This window comes from Pan troglodytes, chromosome X (genome assembly GCF_028858775.2).
Source record: "Pan troglodytes isolate AG18354 chromosome X, NHGRI_mPanTro3-v2.0_pri, whole genome shotgun sequence".
Lineage (NCBI taxonomy): Eukaryota > Metazoa > Chordata > Mammalia > Primates > Hominidae > Pan > Pan troglodytes.
This window is the reverse complement of record NC_072421.2, coordinates 98,192,618-98,217,873: the sequence shown is the minus strand read 5'-3', so window position 1 is coordinate 98,217,873 and position 25,256 is coordinate 98,192,618. Positions and strand designations below refer to the sequence as shown.

At 39.0% G+C, this 25,256-nt stretch overlaps 1 protein-coding gene across 2 annotated transcripts in view; it reads left to right on the top strand.

The window, feature by feature from the left end:
* TSPAN6 (tetraspanin 6) overlaps window positions 1-25,256 on the top strand; it is a 76,689-nt gene that overhangs the window by 8,834 nt on the left and 42,599 nt on the right. The window contains exons 7-8 of one of the 2 annotated variants that reach the window (XR_008542039.2): window positions 21,938-22,012; window positions 22,703-22,872. The gene's annotated coding sequence lies outside the window, so the exon portion shown is untranslated. Of the gene's footprint in view, window positions 1-21,937; window positions 22,013-22,702; window positions 22,873-25,256 lie in introns of those variants that run through there. The other variant, XR_010154701.1, reaches the window with a different exon arrangement.

Here is a 25,256-nt window from a genome sequence, read left to right as displayed (position 1 = left end):
TGGCTACTGAGATTAAAGAAGCAAATATTTAAAGGATTATCAGCAATTTTCAGATACATATTTTTCACTGCAGTGGAACATTTGAAGAATGTTTTAAGGTTATATTTAGAGTTTTTAAAAAAGTTTTCCCTCAGCCAGCCATGGTGGCTCACATCTGTAATCCCAGCACTTTGAGAGGCTGAGGCGGGCGGATCACCTGAGGTCAGGAGTTCTAGACCAGCCTGGCCAACATGGTAAAACACCGTCTCTAATAAAAATGCAAAAATTAGCTGGGTGTGGTGGCAAGCACCTGTAATCCCAGCTACTTGGGAGACTGAGGCAGGAGAATCACTTGAATCCGGGAGTCAGAGGTTGCAGTGAGCCGAGATCACACCACTGCACTCCAGCCTGGGCGATAAGAGTGAACCTGCATCTCAGAAAAAAAAAAAGTTTTCCCTCATTATTAAAAAGGAAAAATTATAGAAAATTAAAATATAGAATGTAGAAAGAGGAAAAACACCACACATCACTCGTCAGGTGGATTGGTTTGTTTATTTTTAAGATGGGTTTATTTTGGATAGCCAGTTAGAAAACGCCCTTATAGCTGATGTGTGCTTGTGCATACTGAATTGTATACTTAATTCTGAAAGTAATGAGGAAACATTTCACCTGATGATAACTGGTACAAAGGAAAGTTCACGTGCCTTTAATAGTTTGCTAATTAGACTAGCTGGTTAGAAAGAGGGATCACTAGATTGGAGAGAGAGATCCAGTTTCCACTGGAGGCAGTAGGTCTGCTCATTTCCATGGTGACAATCCTAATGGCAGAGGGAGTGAGTTTCCCTTAGTGGCACAGGCTGGGGGTTTTGAGCTTTTAAGTTTTGTTTTATAGAAATCTGGATAATTTTACATTTTACTTCACTATATATCTATGTTTAAAATAATTCATTTTTGATGTCCCAAAATTGATGTGGGTTGCCTTATTTCCAGGCACCAGGTTGCTCACTGCAAGGTGACATTTTGAGAAGCAGAGATCTCTAGGTATATCTTAAGTGTGAAAAGCTTGTTAGATTTCCATGGCCTATTCCAGGTGGGTTGTTGGGTTTATGTTGTAAGCATCAAACTTTTGTGGAAATAAATACCTAATACAAGGTATAAATACCATTTCTGGTTTTCCTCAGAGCTCACAAAAGAATCTTTGAGACTTGATGTTTTCAACCTCCTGTCAGAATCCAAGTTGGTGATGCACCCAAACAAACCTGTTAAAATATGAGACACAGAGCCGGGCGCGGTGGCTCACACCTGTAATCCCAGCACTTTGGGAGGCTGAGGCAGGTGGATCACGAGGTCAGGAGATCGAGACCATCCTGGCTAATACGGTGAAACCCCGTCTCTACTAAAAATACAAAAAATTAGCCAGGTATGGTGGCGGGCGCCTGTAGTCCCAGCTACTCAGGAGGCTGAGGCAGGAGAATGGCGTGAACCCGGGAGGCGGAGTTTGCAGTGAGCCGAGATCGTGCCACTGCACTCCTGCCTGGGTGACAGAGCAAGACTCCGTCTCAAAAAAATAAAATAAAATAAAATAAAATAAAAAAGAGACACAAAGCAATATATGCATTTTCTCATGAAACAGTAAACTTTGGTTCCTTTGGACTATTCTGTGAGGGTTTTTGTTTGTGTTTGCAGGAAAAAAAATTAACCTATTAATGCCATTTCTACTTTTCCTCACAGCATATATAAGATAATTTGAGATTTGATTTTTTTTTAAGTTTGCCACTTTTCTAGGTTGAAACTTTGTGATGCGGCAAACCAAACCTTACTAATTTAAAAAGGAAAACAAAAGGCTAATGTGTCAGAAATGAATATATAAACTGAAACAGCTATAGGGAAATAAGACTTTCATTTTTAAGTCATCGCTTTAAAACTTCACCCAGATTGCTTGTGAGAGAGAAGCCATTATGATTTAATTATGGTTTTTCTATTAGGTACCCTGACCCCATGGAGCTTAGTAGCGTCAGGCACTTGTAAGAACACAGTAAATGCTAATGGAATAAATGAATGAATGAGTGAGTCTAATTATAATGGTCCTTTAATGTTCTGTGTGAAATAAGATGATCTCAACATCTCATTGTATGTAAGCCACCATTTATATAATAGAAACCACCTGCCCAGTCAGAAACCACTTAACCTCGGAAACCACAGCTAACTTCCTCCTGGTCAAATCGCTTTTTGCTGCTTCTCTTTCTTGAAGTCTTTGTTGCATTTGGTACCACTAAAAATATTTTTCTTTTTTTGTTTTGACTGTGTAACATCCTGATTTTCTTCCCTTTTACTGCTCTTTCTAGTTTACTTTGTTGTTTGAATTTCCTCCTCCTTTTCAAGTGTGGCTGACCCCAAGGGCTTGTATTTGGCTTTTTGCTCTTAGATTATGCCGACCTTACCTTGAGGAATAAAGTGCATGATCATCAGGCCTAACCTTTTATTCTTGGGACATGCACTTTAGTTGTGTGTTGGTCATAGCAGCTTGCTTATATTCCTACCCCTCTCCAATACCTAAAAGTTTAGTAGCATTCTGAACACTTAAAAATTTTAAAATATTCCTCCTATAACATCTAGCAAATGGAAGAGTAAGTACTTATTTGACATTGACCTACCTGGCTCTTTAACCAGGGATGACATGGCTTATGGAAACTGGGGAAAATGGGTCAGCTGTTCTAACCACAAGCATTTATCAAGTGCACATCAATTCTTTGGGATTGTCATGCTTCATCTGATGGTGTTCTCATTACCATATCCTCAAAATTTTCATTAAAAAAAATGAAGTGGTGAGTTGGTAAGGCTCTTGTTTCTTCTAGCCGGTTTCTCACCACTTTTTTTCTGGGAAAACACAAACCTATTAGCAATGTCCACAAAGCAAATCAAACTGACGTGGCACTTGCCTGGATATAGACAATTCACCAATGGCTATATACAGCATATATAGCAGGGTAGACAATTACTCAGAATCATAACTAGAAAGGTAAAGTAGTAGCTACATTATGTACACAGGGCAACCTAGGGTACAGCGTAAGAGATTCTGGACACATTTTCCTGTCCAGAAAGGCCATGTACTTCCTCAGCAGGAAAGTGGCAGATAAGGGCAGGTGCGGTGGCTCACACCTGTAATCCCAGCACTTTGAGAGGCCAAGGCAGGCAGATCATCTGAGGTCGGGAGTTCGAGAGTAGCCTGACCAACATGGAGAAACCCCGTCTCTGCTAAAAATACAAAATAAGCGGAGCGTGGTGGTGCGTGCCTGTAATCCCAGCTACTTGGGAGGCTGAGGCAGGAGAATTGCTTGAACCCGGGAGTCAGAGGTTGTGGTGAGCCGAGATCACGCCATTGCACCTCTAGCCTGGGCAACAAGAGCAAAACACCGTCTGAAAAAAAAAGTGGCATATAAGAGAAGATAGGCCATTTGAAAAGACCTATTTTCCCCCCTTCAGTTTCTTTTTTTTTCTTTGTGTGTGTGTGTGTGTGTGTGCATGTGTGTGTGACAGTGTCTCTCTCTGTCGCCCAGGCTGGAGTGCAGTAGTGCGATGTTGGCTCACTGCAACCTCCGCCTCCCGGGTTCAAGCAATTCTGCCTGCCTCAGCCTCCTGAGTAGCTGGGATTACAGGCGCATGCCACCACGCCCAGCTAATTTATTGTATTTTTAGTAGCGACAGGGGTTTCACCATGTTGGTCAGGCTGGTCTCTTACTCCTGACCACCTCAGCCTCCCAAAGTGCTGGGATTACAGGTGTGAACCACCGCGCCCGACCTGTCCAAATATCTTTTAATCAGTCCTTATTGAATATGAAATCTTCAAAGAGAAAACCTTCATGAAATAATATCCTATTCTCAGGAACGCTTTTACACTGTTGGTGGGACTGTAAACTAGTTCAACCATTGTGGAAGACAGTGTGGCGATTCCTCAAGGATCTAGAACTGGAAATACCGTTTGACCCAGCCATCCCATTACTGGGTATATACCCAAAGGATTATAAATCATGCTGCTATGAAGACACATGCACATGTATGTTTATTGCGGCACTGTAAACAATAGCAAAGACTTGGAACCAACTCAAATGTCCAACAATGATGGACTGGATTCAGAAAATGTGGCACAAATACACCATGGAATAATATGCAGCCGTAAGAAAGGATGCGTTCATGTCCTTTTAGGGACATGGATGAAGCTGGAAACCATCATTCCCAGCAAACTATCACAAGGACAGAAAATCAAACCCTCATGTTCTCACTCATAGGTGGGAATTGAACAATGAGAACACTTGGACACGGGGTGGGGAACATCGCACACCGGGGCCTGTTGTGAGGTGTGGGGAGGGGGGAGGGAGAGCATTAGGAGATATACCTAATGTAAACGACGAGTTAACAGGTGCAGCACACCAACATGGCACATGTATACATATGTAACAAACCTGCACATTGTGCACATGTACCCTAGAACTTAAAGTATAATAATAAAAAAAGAATATCCTATTCTCTCACAATATGCCCTTTGTAGGGTGTTAGTATACAGTAAGTACATATTAAAAACAAACCAACCAACCTTGTTATTATTCCTCAGCTCCACAACATCATCGAACCAAGGGAATGATTACAAAGAGAGTTAATCGCAGTCTAAACATCAACTCTTTCCATTTTCTTTTAAGCATCTCAACAGTCTAATGCTTCCTAAAGTTTACAAACTATTATTTCCTATGTTAGTAAAGACACTCCACAACACTTAGTTGCTTTCATAACATAGTCCCATTTGAGTATCTTTAAATATTAAGTGAAACAAACAAGAACAAAAACACCCATGCTACACACTCACACATCAGGGCAGAATCACTCCTACCCTTTAGGCACAAGTCCAAACTCCTGCTTTCATTAAATGGGTTTGTTCGCACATGTGCACATGCATGCAGATAATCTATTCCCCTACAGAATAGAAGCAATTTCTGAAGCAGCCAGCCCCCCTTAGAGTGCCCCAGGGGATCCAGGGAGTTCAGAGCTGCACACTGCAGCTCAGGACAGCCTTGAATCCAGCCCAATCACAGTCTTGCCCAAGCAGAGCGAGCAATACAGGCCCTTCTTTCATGAAGTTTTCCTTAGCCTCCTACCCAACCCTTCTTGGCCTCAGCCCCATCTTGGGACTCTGACACTGGCAAGACAAAATGTAGCAGAAAACATGTCATGGTAATTATTTGAGAACTTGGCCCGAAGACACACATATCCCAAAGAACATGGAAAATGTAAAAATGTTCAGGGAAATTAAAGGTGTATAATGTAACAAATCAAAGATAACCAATGTTTTGATTTAAAAATAGAAGTTTCTTATCTACAAAATGAATACATGAATTATTAGAAAATGTATAAAAAATTCAGAATTCAAAGAAGTATAAAGTAATAAGTGAAAGTCTTGCTTTGCTGCCCACCCTCACTCCCACTGCCCAGAGAGGATCACTGATTAAAGTGCCTTATGATTCCTTCCACATATTGCCATATACATGTGTATCTGTACAAATTTTTCTTCCCACAAATGGAAGCCATGGTTAAGATCACAGACTCTAGAGCCAGACTGGCTAGGTTGGAGTTCCATCTTTACCAATTACTGGTTGTGAGCTCTTTGGCAAGTCACCTAATCTATCTGTGCCTCAGTTTCCTCATTTATGAAAAGATAAATAATATTACTTGCTTCATAGGGCTGTTATAAGGATTAAATGAGTTGCTTATATGCCAGACACTTAAAACAGCGTTATGTAAGTGTCAGTCTAATATTTAAAGGGTCTTTATTGAGATATATTTTACATATCATAAAATTCAGCTCTTTTTTTTTTTTTTTTTTTTTTTGAGACAGAGTCGTACTCTATCACCCAGGCTGGAGTGCAGTGATGCGATCACAGCTCACTGCAGCCTCGACCTCCAAGGCTCAGGTGATCCTCCCACCTCACTCCTCCAGTAGCTGGGACTACGGGCACGTGCCACCATGCCCGGCTAATATTTTGTATTTTTTGTAGACGCGGGGTTTCGCCATGTTGCCCAGGCTGGTCTCGAACTCATGGGCTCAAGGGATCTGCCCACCTTGGCCTCTCAAAGTGCAGGGATTACAGGTATGAGCCACTGCGTCCAGCCGAATTCACACCCCCCCCCCCTTTTTTTTTTTGTGATGGAGTCTCGCTCTGTCGCCCAGGCTGGGAGTGCAGTGGCGAGATCTCGGCACACTGCAGGCTCCGCCCCCGGGGTTCACGCCATTCTCCTGCCTCAGCCTCCCGAGTAGCTGGGACTACAGGCGCCCGCCACCACGCCCGGCTAATTTTTTGTATTTTTAGTAGAGACAGGGTTTCACCGTGTTAGCCAGGATGGTCTCGAGAACTCACCCCTTTTAAGTGTGCAATTCAGTGATTTTTAGTAACATTACTGAGTGGTACAATCATCACCATAAATGAGTTTTACAACATTTTCACTCTCCTAATAAACATTCCTCTTGCTCATTTACAGTTTATCTCTGTTCACACCCCCAACCCTAGGCAAGCATTAGTCTACTTTCCATTTCCAAATATTTGTCTTTTATAGAAATTTCATGTAAATGGAATCATACAATACGTGGTTTCTTTTGCCTGGCTTCTTTCACTTTACAAAATGTTTGTGAGGTTCATCCATGACATAGCATGTGTTAGTAGTCTGTGATTTTTATTGCTGAGTACTATTCTGTTATATCGCACTTTGTCCATTTGCCAGTTGATAGACATTCAGATTGTTTCCAATATATGGCTACTACGAATAATGCTCCTGTGAACATTTCCATGCAAGTCTTTGTGTAGTCATATGTTTTAATTTTTCTTGGATAGATATCTAGGAATGAAATTGCTGGGTTGTACGGAAGTTATATGTTTAACATTTTGAGGAACTGCCAAACTGCTTTCAAAGTGGCTGTACCATTTTACAGTCCTATCAGCATTTCATGAGGGTTTCCATTCTTGCACATTCTCACTAACATTTGTTGTTGTTTGTTTTACTTTTCATTCTCGTTCTACCGGGTACAAAATGGTATTAATTGTGGTTTTAATTTGCATTTTCCTAATGACCGATGTTGAGCATGTTGTCATGTGCTTATTAACCATTCGTAGATCTTCTTTGATGAAAACTATGCTCGTAGCTTTTGTCCATTTTAAAATTGGGTTGTCTGCTTATTAAATTGCAAGAGTTCTTTCTGTATTCTAAATAGAAATCCTTTATTGCATATGTGTTTTGCAAATATTTTCTTCCAGTCTGTTGCTTGTCTTTTTGTTCTCTTAATAGCGTCATTTCGAAGTGTGGAAGTTTTGAATTTTCCTAAGGCTGAATTTATCAATTTTTTTCTTTGATGGATTGTGCTTTTGGTGTCATATCTAAGAAACCTTTACCTAACCTAAGGTCTTATAGATTTTATCCTATGTTTTCTTCTAAAAATCTTATTGTTTTTAGCTCTTACATTTAAGTCTATGAAAAATTCAGAATAAATTTTCCTGTATGGTGTGAGATGAAGCTCTAATATAATCTTTTTCATGCACTGATCATATATCCTGTGGCCTTGGTGCACTTCTAATAGTTTTTGTTTTGTTTTGTGGATTCCTTAGGATTTTCAATATACAAGATTATGTCATATACAAATAGAGTTATTGTACTTCTACCTTTTCAATCTGGATGATTTATATGTCTTTTTCTGGCTTAATTCTCCTGATAGAACCTCCAGTACAATGTTCAATAAAAATGGTGAGCACAGATATTCTTGTCTTGTTCTTGATTTTAGGGGTAAGTTTTCAGTTTTTTACATTTAAGTCTGATTTTAGCTGTGGGTTTTTTTGTAAATACCTTTTTTTTTTTTTTTTTTTGAGACGGAATCTCGCTCTGTCGCCCAGGCTGGAGTGCAGTGGCGCGATCTCGGCTCATGGCAAGCTCCGCCTCCCGGGTTCACGCCATTCTTCTGCCTTAGCCTCCCGAGTAGCTGGGACTACAGGCGCCCGCCACCACGCCCGGCTAATTTTTTATATTTTTAGTAGAGACGGGGTTTCACCGTGTTAGCCAGGATGGTCTGTATCTCCTGACCTTGTGATCAGCCCGCCTCGGCCTCCCAAAGTGCTGGGATTACAGGCGTGAGCCACCGTGTAAATACATTTTATCAGGTTTAGGATGTTCCCTTTTATTCCTAGTTTGTTGAACATTTTTATCATAAAAAGATATTGTACATTGTCAAAAGCTTTTTCTGTGTCTACTGAAATGATGATGTGGTTTTTGTCTTTTAAAATATTTTAATTGATCATTTTAGGTTTATGTTGACTGATTTTCATATGTTGACCCAACCTTGCATTCCCAGAATAAATCCCAACTGGTTATGATGTATAAATTTTTCTTTATGTTGCTGGGTTTGGCTTGCTGATATTTTGTTGAGAGTTTTTGTGCATATGTTTATAAGGGATATTGGTCTGTAGCTTTCTCATTATGTCTTTGTTTTAATTTGGCTTCAGGGTAATATTTGCCTCATAGAATGAGTTGTGAAGTGTTTTCTCACATTCCAGTTTCCGAAGAGTTAATGAAGGATTTGTATTAATTCCTGTTTAAACTTTTGATAGCATTAACCAGTGAAGCCATCTGAGCCTGTGTTTTTCTTTGTGGAAAGTTTATTGATTCCCAATTCAATCACTTGTCATAAAGCTATACAGATTTTGTATTTCTTTTTGAATTAGTTTTGGTAGTTTGTGTGTTATTCTAGTAATTTGTTCATTTCATGTAGATTATCTAATTCGATTCCATGCAATTGTCGATAGTATTCCTTTATAATGTTTTTATTTCTCTAAAGTTAGTAGTGATGCCTGCTCTTTCATTTATAGTTTTAGCAATTTGAATCTTTGTTTCTTGGTCAGTCTAGCTAAAGGTTTATTAATTTTGTTGATCCTTTCAGAAAGTCAACTTGGATTTTGTTGATTTTTATTGTTTTTCTGTTTCCTAAGGTAATTAGTCTCACACTATTTTTAAAATCAGTATATTTATTAAAAGTGGTACTTATTCATTTTCCTCATGTACCCTTTTTACATTATACATGTTACATGTTCTGTTTGACATTCATCTGAAAAATATAATTTATATTTGATATATTTGACGATTTCATAATTGACAATAAGAATGCTTTCTTTTTTTCCCCTCGATTTTATTTTAAGTTCCGAGGTACCTGTGCAGGATGTACAGGTTTGTTACATAGGTAAACGGGTGCCATGGTGATTTGCTGCACAGATCATCCCATCACCTAGGTATTAAGCCCAGCATCTATTAACTGTTCTTCCTGATGTTCTCCCTCCCTCCCCCAACCCCCCGACAAGCCCCAGTGTGTTGTTTCCCCCAATGTGTCAATGTGTTCTCATTGTTTAGCTCTCACTTATAAGTGAGAACATGCAGTGTTTGTTTTTCTGTTCCCACGTTAGTTTGTTGAGGATAATGGCTTCCAGCTCCATCCATGTCCCTGCAGAGGACATGATCTCATTATTATTATTATTATTATTATTATTATTATTATTATTTTGAGACAAAGCCTCACTCTGTTGCCAGACTGGAGTGCAGTGGTGCGATCTCGGCTTACTGCAACTTCTGCCTCCGAGGTTCAAACGATTCTCTTGCCTCAGCCTCCCGAGTGGCTGGGACTACAGGTGCGCACCACCACACCGGACTAATTTTTGTATTTTTAGTAGAGACGGGGTTTCACCATGTTGGCCAGGATGGTCTCCATCTCCTGACCTCGTGATCTGTCCACCTCAGCCTCCCAAAGTGCTGGGATTACAGGCGTGAGCCACTGCGCCTGGCTGATCTTGTTATTTTTTATGGCTGCATAGTATTCCATGGTGTATATGTACCACATTTTCTTTATCTAGTCTATCATTGATGGTCATTTAGGTTGATTCCATATCTTTGCTATTGTGAATAGTGCTGCAATGAACATATGCATGCATGTATCTTTATAATAGAATGATTTATATTCCTTTGGGTATATACCCAGTGATGACATTGCTGGGTCAAATTGTATTTCTTTCTGTATGTCTTTGAGGAATCACCACACTGTCTTCCACAATGGTTGAACTAATTCATACTCCCACCAACAGCATAAAAACATTCCTTTTTCTCTGCAGCTTCACCAGCCTCTGTTTTTTTTTTACTTTTTAATAATCGCCATTCTGACGAGTGTGAGATGGTATCTCATTGTGGTTTTGATTGGTTTTGATTCACATTTCTCTAATGATCGGTGATGTTGAGCTTTTTTTTTATGTGTTTGTTGACCTCATGTATGTCTTCTTTTGAGAAGTGTCTGTTCATGTCCTTTGCCCACTTTTTAATGGGTTTGTTTGTTTTTCTCTTGTAAATTTGTTTAAATTCCTTGTAGATACTGGATATTAGATGTTTGTCAGATGAATAGATTGCAAAAATGTTCTCCCATTCTGTAGGTTGTCAGTTTACTCTGATGATAGTTTCTTTTGCTGTGCAGAAGCTCTTTAGTTTAATTAGATCCCGTGTTTCAATTTTTGCTTTGGTTGTAATTGCTTTTTGCATTTTCATCAATAAATCTTTGCCTGTGCCTATGTCCTCAATGGTATTGCCTAGATTTTCTCCTGGGGCTTTTATAATTATGGGTTTTACATTTAAGTCTTTAATTCATCTTGGTTTTATTTCTGAGATCTCTATTCTGTTCCATTGGTCTGTGTGTCTGTTTTTATACCAGCACTATGCTGTTTTGGTTACTGTAGCCTAGTAGTATAGCTTGAAGTCAGGTAGTGTGATGCCTCCAGATTTGTTCATTTTGCTTAGGATTGTCTTGGCTATACGGGCTCTTTTCCGGTTCCATATGAAATTTAAAGTAGTTTTTTCATAGACAGTATATAGTTGAATTGTGTTTGTTTTATCCACTATGTCAATTTCTACATTTTATTGGAGAGTTTACTCCATTTAAATGTAATGTAATTACTGATTTTAAAGAAAGGACTGGCATCTGCCATTTTTCTATTTGTTTTCTGTATGTCATATCATTTTTGTACCTCTGTTTTTCCATTACTTCCTTACTTTGTGACATGTAGGCCTATTCTAATGCCCTATTTTAATTAATTTGTCATTTCTGTTACCATATATCCCTTGTGTTATTTTCTTAGTGGTTGCTCTGGGGATTACAATTATTACCTTAAAACAATCTAGGCTGGGCGGTGGCTCACGCCTGTAATCCCAGCACTTTGGGAGGTCGAGGTGGGCAGATCACCTGAGGTCAGGAGTTCAAGACCAGCCGGGCCAACATGGCAAAACCCCGTCTCTGCTGAAAATACAAAAATTAGCTGGGCTTGGTGGCGGGCGCCTGTAATCCCAGCTACTTGGGAAGCTGAGGCAGGGAGAATCGCTTGAACCCGGGAGGTGGAGGTTGCAGTGAGCCGAGATCGCGCCACTGCACTCCAGCCTGGCGACAGAGCAAGACTCCGTCTCAACAACAACAATAACAACAACAACAACAACAACAACAAACCAATCTAGTTCAGATTAATAGAAATGTAATTTTAATAGTATATGGAATCATTTTCCAATATAGCTCCATTCCATCTGTTTTTTGGGGCTGTTATTGTCATAGAAATTATATATTTTATATTATTAGTCTATCAACACAATTTTACAATTATTTCTTTATGCAATTATATTTTAAATAAGGTAGGAGGAGACAAAAGTTATCAAACTACATTTATACTATCTTTTATGTTTACCTACGTAGATACCTTTACCGGTACTATTTATTTCTTTGTGTGGATTTGAATTACTGTGTAGTTCTTTCATTTTAGACTGAAGGACTTATTTTAGTATTTCTTGTAGGTCAGATCTGCTAGTGAAAAATTCTTTCAGTTTTTGTTCATCTGGAAATGTGTTAATTCTCTTTCAGTTTTGAAGGATAGTTTTGCCAAATACAGAATTTTTAGTTGACAATTTTTTCCTTTCAGCACTCTGAGGATGCCATCCCAATGCATTCTGTCTTCCATGAAGGCAAGAAGGCATTCTGTCCTTTTTGATGAGAAGTCCACTATTAATCTCACTGAGAGACGAATTGCTTTTCTGTTGCTGCTTTAAAGAGTCTTTGTCTTTCAACAGTTTGACTATGATGTGACTGGATGTAGATATCCTTGTGTTGACCCTACTTGAAGTTTGTTGCACTTTTAGCTATGTGGAGCAAAGTTTTTCATAAAATTTGGGAAATTTCTGGCTGTTATTTCTTCAAGTATTCTTTCTATTTGTTTACGTCTCCCTTTCTCCTTCTGGGACTTACATTGCATGTCTATTGGTATGCTTGATGGTATACTACAGGTCTCCAAAGCACCGTTCTTTTTGCTTTCTATTACTCAGACTGAATTACCTAAATTAACCTATGTTTGGGTTCTCTGATTCTTTTTCTCTGCCAGCTCAAATCTGCTATTGAACAATTTTAGTGAATCTTTCATTGCAATTACTGTATTTTGCAACTCCATAATTTCTGTAATTTCTGTTTGCATCTTTTAAACCCTTTTTTGTGTGTGTGTGAGAGAGAATTTTGCTCTGTCACCCAGACTGGAGTGCAGTGGCATGATCTTGGCTCACTGCAACCTCCGCCTCCCAGGTTCAAGTGATTCTCCTGCCTCAGCCTCCCGAGTAGCTGAGATTATGGGTGTGCACCACCACACCTGGCCAATTTTTGTATTTTTAGTAGAGACAGGGTTTTACCATGTTGGCCAGGCCGGTCTCAAGTTCTTTAAAGCCCACTACAAACATTGCATTCCTTAGATCTTTCTTTTAAGTTTTTGGACAGGCCCTGGCTTGCCCAAACGTGTATAATAACCTCAGGCAGTTGTGATGTTAAACAATTGCAGCTGATTATTTTTGATAAATGCACTAAAGATAGGGCTTTTCTTGTCAAGCAAGCTCAGAGTCAGGTCACATATGAAAGCACTGTATAAATGGGGCTTTCCCAGAGAGGTATGAGACAAGTCAAACAGTAACAATGCTGTGGGATAGAAGTTTTTTGAGGAGCTCCAAACCCAGTCTGCCCCCTCTAGTGGCTGTAAAGCTGCTGTCTTTTTTGTTTTTGATTTTTTTGTTTGTTTTGTTTTTACAGCTCCTCTGGCTGTGAGTTGGCTGGTTTTCAAGGGAACTGTGGAGCTGGGGAGAGAAACATGGGAGTAGGCCAAGTTAAAAATGTAGTTTTCTTACATAGGTGCTGTGGTTTTTCTTGAATAAATGCTCCTCAGATTGCTTTAGACCTTGGGTTAATTTCCAGATTTGTAAAAAAAAAAAAAAAAAAAAAAAAAAAAAGTTGATTTTTATAATTTTCCCAGCATTTTCATTGATTTTATGGAGGAGTGGATTTACAGAGATCCTCACTGTGCCATTCCAGAAGTCTCACCTGGTTAGCTATTATTTTATTATACAAGCCGTTCCTTACCTTGGTTTTTCCTCATTTAAAAATGCCTCTTAAATTTTTTTTTAATACCAGGTCATGCAGATCTAATGTAGTGTTCCAGAGTAGGGACACAACATAATTTATTTAACCGTGCCCTATTATTAGACTGAGATTTTTTTTCTATCATAATCAATGCAATTTAGGTTTTTTCCAATTTTTTTCATATCACAATCAATGCAACGAATACCCTTTGAATTATATTTTTTATATATTAAAAATATATATATTTAGATTAGATTCCCAATTGAAGAACAGCTGGTCAAAGAGTATATGCAGTTCTAATTTTGACTGATACTGCCAAATTGCCCTCAAGATAGCTACACTAATTACACTCCTCTTACTACTATATCAAAGTGTCTTTCTTCACATACATTTACCAACACTGAAAATCTTCTTAATTTTTGCTAATTCAATAGTTCATAAAATAGTGCCTTATTCCATTAATTCACTTATTTACCTTAAGATAAGGATATCTATTTACCTTATACATGATTTGAAAACTGCTTTGAATTGAGGCTTTGCTACAGCAAGAGGAGAGAAAAAAACGGTTTTAGATGTGGGGATCATCACAGAGCATACCCTGTTACCAACATGGTTTTTCCAGTGGTTTGTAAAAACCAGTCTGGGGATAAAGGTATCAATCAATCCCTTTTATTACCATTGTTTCATGAATTTGGGTAACTTCATACTCTCAAGACTCATGGCAATTGATGGAAGGATGAAGTTCTACACCTTGGGATTTAGCATGATGACTCAGGATATAAATGCAGCCCCCTCTTGCAAATTGCTCTGGGGCATTGATAAACCCTGGCTGGAACTTACAGTTGCTCACAAACATTTTAGCTAGCTACTGCTAACCTTTTTCTTTCATAGTTGCAACTAGAAATAACTGCACACGCTTTGGGCTCATGAATTGTTTGTAGAGGGCAGGAGAAGGATACTATTGTGTCCAAGTTGCTTTAAAAGTATTTTATGAGGGGGATATAGAGAAGAAAATAGTGATATTTAATGTGAGGTTTAAAAAGACAGGGAAGAAATTAAAGGTCTGCACTTGAAGGCCTAATATACCTAAATGCCAAGTAAAGTTCAGAGAGAGATTTATTATGACAACCGTAAAAAGAACACCTCTTTTGTCTAGGCTGACGTCTTCAATTATGTTGTTTGTCTTTTGGGCACTAGCATGGTTTCCAAAAGCCACGACAAGTTTGTGTAATACACAGCTTGTTCTTTTATATCTTTCATATATGGCCATTCCTAGGCTATGGATATTATGCTACTTAAACCAAGCCAGTATGTAAAGGGATTGAGTGGTGAGCATGCAGGGATTGGGTGGGGAGGGCCAACATGGAGGATGAGTAGAGGTCTTACTACACAGCTGTAGGGTTGAAGAGGGAAAGCCATCTGAAGGGCCACAGAAAATGAACAGACAAAAGACAGATTAATGGGAGAAAAGGTCATATAGAATTTCTTTAACATGCATGAGAGGGTGGGGAAATCACCGAAATGTGATTACCCAATAACCTATGAGGCCCGGAGGTGTATATACCCTTCTTTATAAGGGAGGAGGAGATGGGGAACATAGGCAATTCTTTTGAGGGGTAGTAAATAATTATTAGGGAGAATGAATGAGCCTGGGAGACAAAAGTTAACTTGTAAATGACTCTTTGGAATTTGAATGAGCCTGAGAAACAGATATTTTGTGAAAAAGTCTGTCCAGGTGTGGCTGTATTCCTCAGTCTTCTTTTCTGGGATAGATAATGAAATTTCAGGGAAGAACTGGAAGGCAATTATGTTGTTTTTTGCTGGTCCTGTCTTAATTCAGATGAAGGAATAAAGCCTCTTCTAGCATCTACTGACCTTCAAGGGCCTTTAATTTAAAATAATCAACACACCAGGGTGACATATTTCAAAGTGAAATTCCCTGGGTTCTTTCATTGCTGCCATCAACTCCTTAGCGACTTCAGAAAAGTTGCTTAATGTGTCAGTTTCCAAATCTAAGTGAGGCAATGAATTTGCAGGGAACACAGAAAGCATTATAAAAGCATTGTAGCTGTTACCAGAAAGGGGTCCTGATCCAGACCCCAAGAGAGGGTTTTCGGAGCTTTCACAAGAAAGAATTTGGGGCGAGTCCACAGAGTAAAGTGAAAGCAAGTTTATTAGAGAAGTAAAGAAACAAAAGAATGGCTACTCCATAAACAGAGCAGCAGCATGAACTGCTTGACTGACTATACCTACTGTTGTTTCTTGATTATATGCTAAACAAGGGGTGGATTATACATGACTTTTCCAGGGAAAGGGCAAGCAATTTCCTGAACTGAGTCCTGCCCTTTTTAGACTATATAAGGTAACTTCTGTACGTTGCCATGGCATTTGTAAACGGTCATGGTGCTGCTGGAAATGTCTCTTAGCATGCTAATGCATTATAATTAATGTATAATGAGCAATGAGGACGACGAGAGGCCACTTTTGTTGCCATCTTGGTTTTGGTGGGTTTTGGCCGGCTTCTTCACTGCATCCTGTTTTATCAGCAGGATACCAGTCCTGCCGACCTCCTATCTCATCTTGTGACAAAGACTACCTAACCTCCTGAGAATGCAGCCCTGTAGGTCTCAGTCATATTTTACCCATCCCCTATTCAAGATGGAGTTATTCTGGTTTGAATGCCTCTGAAATAGTGGATATTGCTGTGATCACACACTATTCAGGGAAACGGAACTTGATCAAGTAAGCCACTGATAAAGGACTACATTTTAAAACCTTTTTTCTACTCAATAATTTTGTACCTCAGTGGGTAAAGTCAAAATATAATCACAAAGAAAAGAAGGCTCGTATTTTCCCTTTGAAATGTATATAGTTAGTATAGAGAATGGTTAGGTACATGAGCTCTGGAGCAGACCTGCTTGCCTTCTATATCTTGGCTCTGCTACTTAACAGGGTGTGTAATCTTGGGCAATGTCTCCGTTTCTTTATCTGTAAAATAGGAATAATAATAATTCTACCTCATTCATAGGATTGCTATAAGGATTACATTAATATAAGAAAAGCACTTAGTACTGGGCAAATAGTAAGCATTCAGTAAGTGTTAGCTTTTATTATTACTATTAATTAAAAATACTTTCCTTCACTCAAACACCAAACAGGAGTCAGTAAGACAGGTGGAGGCAGAGAGCTGGCACCTATGAGAGCAAGGAAACCAAAGGCTTTCCTCCAGTCCCGCCAGAGAGATCATAGTTCTGAAGATGGTGTTGCTGACATACTAGTTTGTAATTATTCTGACCACACTATTAGGGTGTTACTGGAAAGGGGTCCTGATCTAGACCCCAAGAGAGTTCTTGGATCTCGCACAATAAATAATTTGAGACGAGTCTGTCAGAGGAGTGTGAACCAGAGCAACTCCATCTTGAATAGGAGCTGGGTAAAATGAGGCTGAAACCTACTGGGCTGCATTCCCAGACAGTTAAAGCATTCTGAGTCACAGGATGAGATAGGAGGTCAACACAAAATACAGGTCATAAAGACTTTGTTGATAAAACAGGTTGCAGTAAAGGAGCCGACCAAAACCCACCAAAACCAAAATGGCGACGCGAGTGACCTCTGGTCGTCCTTACTGCTACGCTACCACCAGCACCACGACAGTTTACAAATGCCATGGCAATGTCAGGATCTATCCTATATGGTCTAATAAGGGGAGGCATGAATAATCCACCCCTTGTTTAACATATCATCAAGAAATAACCATAAAAATGGGCAACCAGCCACCCTTGGGGCTCCTCTGTCCATGGAGTGGCCATTCTTTTATTCCTTTACTTTCTCAATAAACTTGCTTTCACTTTGCACTGCAGACTCGCCTGGATTCTTTCTTGCACAAGATCCAATAATCTTCCCTTGGGATCTGGATTAGGACCCCTTTCCTGTAACGAATCCATAGAGAAAAGTGAAAGCAAGTTTAATAAAGTAAAGGAATAAAGAATGGCTACTCCATAGGCAGAGCAGCCTCAAGGGCTGCTGGTTGCCCATTTTTATGGTTATTTCATGATTATGTGCTAAACAAGAGGTGGATTATTCATGTCTCCCCTTTTAGGCCATATAGGGTAACTTCCTGACGTTGCCATGGCATTTGTAAACTGTCATGGCACTGGTGAGAGTGTAGCAGTGAGGAAGACCGGAGTTCACTCTCGTCGCCATCTTGGTGTTGGTGGGTTTTGGCTGGCTTCTTTACTGCAAACTGTTTTATCAGCAAGGTCTTCATGACCTGTATCTTGTGCCGACCACCTGTCTCATCCTGTGGCTAAGAATGCCTTAACTTATTGGGAATGCCCCCCAGCAGGTCTTAGCCTTATTTTACACAGTCCCTATTCAAGATGGAGTTCCTGTGGTTCAGGCACATCTGACAAGGGTGTTTTGCAAAATCTATCAATGTTATTCAAAATGTATTCCTTGGGCCACTTGCACCAGAATCACCAGGGGAGGGAGGAATTGATAAACTGCAAATTCCAGAGCTTCATCCCAAAGCTGCAGAATCAGAATTTCTGTACCTCAGATCTAAGTCTGTGTATTTTTCACAGGCAACCCAGGAGCTTCTGATAACAGACTAAAATTTGAGAACCACTGGACTATTGTGTTTGGTCAGAACACATTAAGCAACTAGTAACACATTGACAATGATATCAAATGGTACTAGTATATGAATCTGTATTCACCTTGATCCTGGGGCTGCTCTGACTACACTTGCCTCTGCTCTCAGGCTAAAGAATAATCTTTTCTTGTAATTTTTGAACTCAGTTGGCAAGAAATCCTATTTCTGGGCACAGTAAACAATTTTTGAATTCCTATTTCCATAAGGTTTTCATAAAGTAAAATTTTGATGCTAGTTGTAGCTCTTGATTTTACCAGTAGAGAGCACAGTCAGTCTATTGATGTTAAGCTTTGTATAACAAAGAAGTCTGTGATGGTCTTTTTTCTCTTTGATATGGAAATCTTATCCTTCTGGTTGGATAATTAGAGACAAGGGCTACTTCTGTGTGGGGTAGGAATGTGACCCTTGGGGTGGGATTACTCATTTTTCAAAGATGACATAGAATGAAACCCATCTAAAACTTCTATAACTGAAAAATATGGTCTCCTAGACATGTCACTCCATGAAATGAAAGAGAGCACTTCTTTCATGAGTAACCTGCACTCCAATTGAACACGTTGGAACAGGGTATGAAATGTACAGAAATGTGTAAGAAAAATTGTGAGATGTTGAATTACTCTGTTTTTGAAAACAACGTGCTTTGGAATGTGGAATTAGACACCTGGAGGGAAATACTTGCATGCCTGATAAAACATAGATTTCAATTTTCTGCAGTTTGAGGTGTTTTTTCTCAGCTCCAGCAGACTGCTTAATTATCATCTAAAAGGAAACTGGATGGGCAATAGTTTGGAGGCTTTGGGGAAAAGCTGAAACATGGATTAGCTTTCCCTTACCTTCCCTCAAGTCCCCAAAGTCAAAATATCTGCGACCATGATAATAATACCCTCAAATGAAAGAAAACTTTCCTCAGTGTTTTCTGTACAACTTCTCATAAGCTTAAAGTGAAGGACCAGTTGATTAATAAAATGTAGACACTGGGTAAAGAAAGTTTAGCATAAAAATAATTTGATCGAATATCAAGACAAATAAAATTTCTGTGAAGCAATCTCTCAGTACTTAAAGTGGGCTTCATTCTTAAGATGCCTAAATGTAATATTGGGTCAAAACACTGGGGAATGTTGGTTAATATTTATTGAGTGCTCAGAATGAATGTGTTGTAGGGAATCAGTCTGTGTTCATTGGCCTGAAAACTGTGAACAAGTTTCAAACTAATATTTTTTTTCTTTATTTTTTCTCTGGTGGCCTAAATTGTCATTGTAGTTTCTCTGAATATAAAAGTTTACGCTCTTGGGATTGGTCTATAAATTGGTTACAGCCTTTTATTATCTCCAAAGCCATATTCATTGCCATGACTGATGGGATCCACTGATAGTGCAAAAAATCAAGATTTAGAAAAATAAGTGTGGATTATTGTCTACTCAAAAGAAAAGGGAAATTTCCCTGGGTGACAGTAAAATAGAACTTGTTTTTACTGGCCTAAGATTCTCACATCTGCTCAGTGTATGATGTGTCATGAAATTTACTCTGTTCTGCTAGAGACATTTTGATTCCCCATAATGTAGAACTTGAACTTTCTCTAGTCAATTTAAGTCTGTCAAATCAAAATCCCTTTGATGAATAATATTCATTTTACAAAGGTCTTACTCCAAAAACTAACGAGGATTTTTGAAAAGAAAAACCTGTCCTCATACTTTTTTTCAAAATGGTGCTCTATTTTGATTCGAGAGCAAGAGCTATAGTTATTAGAAAGATTTTTTTCTTTCCTTTTTCCAACCAGCCCTACATCTCCTAGTACCACTTTTCCCTCTTGGTTGGTAAAAATGAAAAACAAAAATCTTGCAAAAGATAATAAATGGAATTGTTTGCCTTGTGATATAATATCTTTGGGTATTATCTGCAGACTGTAGCAACTCCGTACCATTATATCAACCCAGAAGTGTGGGGTCTGTCTGCAGCAAAATTGTGATGTAAGCAAAATTGGTTTTGGCTCCCTCCCCACCCTTAGCCTTTTGACCTGTAGTGTCTTGATTTTACAGAGTCCTCTAGATGCTTTCCTTTAACCTATCCTTTATTTATTTTTCAAGTAGGGTTTTTAGTTCTCTTTATTTATGCTCTCATTCTTCAGAGAAAATGTTCATCTCATCGATTGGTTTGTGATCGTATGAGAATGGGCCTTAATTTGTTAATGTTTTATCACTTTCCGAGTAATATATTTACATTTAACGAGAATTTGAGGGACAGCAACTTAATACAAAAGGGATAACTTTTTAATAGTAGGGATCCTAGATCCTGTGACAAGTTACTAGATGTTGCCAAGATTGCCAATTACCTCCTCCAGCATGTCTTCTCGCCTTCTTCCTCAGTGACAGAATCTTGATTTCATTTGAAGTGATAATGCACCCAGAACAAAGAATGCTACCAGTCTCCTTTGAAGCTATGTTTGGCCATATGACTAAGTTCAGGCTTATGACGTGTAAGTGGAAGTCTCCCTAAAAGTTAGGGGGTGTGCTTTTGTGGTGTCCAGCTTCTTTCTGAAGCCAATCTAGAATGTAGACACGATGGCTAGAACTAGAGTTATCCTTGACCATGAGGTGACCTTGAAGATGAAAACTACATACTGAGGATAGAAGAACAGAAAGATAGGTACATGGGTCAGTTGACTGGCCAACCTAGATTATCTACTTCTACTTTGTTTAAGTTACATCATTTTAGGATTTCCTTTCATATGCAGCTGAACTTGATTTTAACAGTAAGACAAATATCTTTGGGAAATCAGGGCTTTGCAGATTTTTGAGTTGATATAACTGATAGGCTGATTCTGAGAAAACCATCACTGTTGGTTTTTGAGGGACAGAAGTTCTTGGTCTCTGAGAGCATATGAAGAATTCTTGTTCTCCTGAATCCTTCTGAAAAGAATTCTGTCTTACACTTTCTTAATTGTTTACAAAGCACAGTTTTTATCATGCCAAGTATTTTGTAAATGCCTAGACAACAAAGAGGATAACCTATTTTCCATCTGTCATGCCATAGTTTCTAGCAGGTTTCTGGGTTCTTCATATCTTGTTGATCATGTTAGTTTAACAGTTACCCTAGATTGACATGCCCTGGTAAGAAGAAACTCTCAAAAAGAGAAGTAGTTTGGAGGAACAGGAAATATGAAAAGGTCAACCACAAACCATTCTGATTTCAGCATGATATGATTTAGCATAACCCAAACATTGAAAGCTATTATTGGGAACATGGAAGATTTACATTATGGTGGCTCACCAGATACACAAGGCTGGAACAATATTGCTGTGTAGAGACAACCCCCATCCTTAAGAACAAATTTCAGTGGACACAGTGAATTTGTGAGTTGATAGGCAACATGGATCCTTTGCAAAATAAACAAGCTCAAATCCTTGTGTTTTATTTCTAAATAGTCGCACTGCTGCTTTTTTACTCTCTACTTCAGCAGCTCAACTATGGCTGGGGCCTGTACCCTAAATCCCTTGCCCTTGGCAGGTGTCTTGCTTTTGGCTCACTGGTGACTGATATGAGCGTGAGCCTGAATTGTGTTTTAGAAAGCAACATCTCCATAAGACCAGTAGAATTACTGCTGTCAGTGGAGCATTCAGAATGGCAAATGATAGCATCAGCAGAGAAGGATAAATATAAACAATATATTAATATCACTGTCAGGCAGAGGTCATCTCAGGACTATGGAGATGCTGGGTTTTTTTGTTGTTGTTAGTTTGTTTTGGTTGAGGAATTTATTGTGGCTTGCTCTATTTCCTTTGGTTCATTCTGCCTCTCTCTTTCTGAACCCCCTTTAGCAAGGACGATAGGCCTGAGTGTGAAGTTAAGAGAATGGAAGAGAAGATAGACAATGGAATGCCAATCTCAAAACAGTAAGTAGACAAGTGACTATCCAGTCATTGGGTTACAAATGCCAGAACTGAATATTGATCTAAATAAATGATCAATGTAGTCATTGGGTAAGGAGTTTTCATGCAAATTGATTAAAGATAGTAGAGGAGACTTAGGAGCAGGACTTTGGAACGCCAGGGACAGTATTTTTTGTGTATACATTTATACCTGTTTTTTAATATGGAAATACTTTTCTTTCTTGTTAGGGAACAGCATTCTGTCAGCAAAATTAAGCCCCAGAATTAAACTTCTTCAAAGAAGGAAAGCCAAAATGAAATCATTTTTAAGGGTATAAATAAAATAGATCCACGCATTTCCTGACAGCCTGAATGAGAAGGTCCATATTTATCTCAGTAAGCTTTCAGCGTTAGACTCTAGGAGCCAAAGTGACAGTTTTGGACTCAGCCAGACAGTGAGCCTTATATATAAAGACTCAAAATAGATTTCCCTTGCCCCTATTCCTGCCAAAGAGCCATTTTAGGTGTGCAGGAAGGTGCTGAGCACACTAATGCATAGTGTCCTTATGCTGAGTGGGAGCAATGGATGGCTTTGCCTTACCTGACTTTTCTTGATTGGAATTTAGATCCCCAAAGAATCTGAAAGGTAATATGGTATTTCTTGTGATTTCATGGCAGATGTGCTTTTTGGCATTTTTTCTTTTTTACGCATAGAATCATTGAAAATTGAGATGAAAATGCCAAATGTCTGCATTCATATAATGGAAATAATCGAGCTGTGGACAATCATCTATGCTTTTGATCATTCTGGGATTAGAGGAATTCCTTACACTTATGGAATTCAACTGTGTCAAAAGATGAGGAATAAAAAAATGAATTTAAGTAAAATGAGAACTTGTATCCTAAATTTGAACAGAACTCAAGGCCAACTTTTTGTAATAATATTCTGACTGGGCTTTGTAACTGTGCTCTTTTACAGCCTCTTCTTTTTCTTCTGTCTTCTTCCCCATCTTCTTTCTCATTGGCCTCAATTAAAACACACACACACACACAACATCTAAAGGCCACATATATGCTTTAGATACGGTGCCAGGTTCTAGACAGAGCAAAATGGGAGAGGATATGGGCCCTTTTCTTTTAGAACTTAACACGTTAAAATCATGTGTAATGAGTGTGTGCATTGAGTGATATACAGTCAGCTCTCCATATCCGTGGATAAAAAGCATATGGAAAAACCACTGCAAAAAATAATACAACAATAAGAAATAATACAAATAAAAAAATACAATATAACAACTATTTGCATAGCATTTACATTGTGTTAGGTATTATAAATAGTAATCTAGAGATGACTTAAAGTATAAATAAGGATGTGTGTAGGTTATATACAAATACTACTTCATATTATATCAGGGACTTGAGCATTCGAGGACTTTGGTATCCATGGAGGTCTTGGAGCCAATCCCCCACAAATACCAAGGAACGACAGTATTAATTTATACAGGCATAGAATGAAGTAGAGAGAATTTAGATTCCATGTTTGGGCAAGAGGAAAATGGGATTTGAAAAATGTCTTCAAATCAGTGAGAGACAAGTCTGTAAAGGAGATGGGATGACTGGACAAACAGAGCATGAAACTAAAATGCCTGAGAAAAGCAAGAGTGGTAGGTAGGGTAGTGGGAGGAGAAAACAGATACAAGGTGGTAGTTTAAGGTGGTTTGAATCAGGATGTTTTGAATGCGACTTAGGCCTGATCCTTAATGTAGTAAGTAAGTAGCTATTGTAGACTCTCAGGAAAGGAAATGGCATTAATGAAATCTGTGAGTGAAAAACAAACTTTGTCTATAAGCGTTTTATGTTAGTTTCCATCTCCAACCTGGGAACTTCAGCAGGGAGGAAGTTGTAACAAATGACCTAAGAAATAATCTGGTGGGGAAGGTTTAGAAGAGAAAAGATTTGGCAACAAAAGAGCTGGAGTGGGTGACAGGGATACATTATAATTACTGCAAGGTCTCTGGCTTGGGACGTCAGAGTTACTTTGATGTTGCTCTTTGAGGAGGCTGGGCTTAGGGAAGGGTGTAGGGAAGAGTGGCAGCTCTAGCCTCAGTGGGGTCGATGTGAGGGAAGTGTAAGGCACGAAATAAGGAATCTCTACACAGGATTCACATGAGGGGTAAAAATTTGTGATGAGAGAGGTATTATACTTTTTCCTTTCCAACCTAGCCTGGGCCTAAATTGAAGTGACAGACGAGTGTGTTTGGATTTGTTTGTTTGCTGTGCTGTTCCCTTCTCCCTGCACCCCCTCTTCTAAGCATGTGATAATTTGAATCCTTCCTCCTCCTCCTCTTGTTCTTCTTTCTTTTCTTTTCTTTCTTTCTTTCTTTCTTTCTTTCTTTCTTTCTTTCTTTCTTTCTTTCTTTCTTTCTTTCTTTTCTTTTTTGCTCTGTTACCTGGGCTGGAATGCAGTGGCGCCATCTCGGCTCACTGCAACCTCCGCCTCCCGGGTTAAAGCGACTCTCCTGCCTCAGCCTCCTGAGTAGCTGGGATTACAGGCATGTGCCACCACGCCTGGCTAATTCTTTTTGTATTTTCAGTAGAGACAGGGTTTCACCATATTGGCCAGGCTGGTCTCAAACTCCTGAACTTGTGATCCGCCTGCCTTGGCTCCCCAAAGTGCTGGGATTACAGGCGTGAGCCACCATGCCCAGCCTTGAATATTTCTTTAAGCATGCCCTTGTATTTTTTTTTTTTTTAACTCATTCTGGCTCATTAAGAGGATCACAATTTCCCACTGTGAAATTATTTGGAGGTTGAGGTATCTCATTTGAGCAAGAAATGCCTCCTGAATTAAAAGAATGTAGTAGGAACTCTGAGTCCTAAAATGTGATACGGAATTGTCTATACCTCTTAGAGTGTGTGTCTGTGTGTGTGTGAGCGCACACACACATGCACACAGCATATACAACTGTAGTGAGTTGTGTATACGTTCCTATGTTAGGGCTTATGTATTTTGGGTGTCTCATCTTTCTTTGGAAATAGGGAGTATATTTTCTACTTCATTTATATCCCTCATAGAGCATGGTATATATAGTATACTATAGACTGCATAAATTTGAGTGTCTCAGGAATTTAAAATTATTGGCTGATCTACAGGGAAATGCAAATCAAAACCACAATGCGATACTACCTTACTCCTGCAAGTATGGCAGTAATCAAAACATCAAAAAACAGTAGATGTTGGCATGGATGTGGTGATCAGGGAACACTT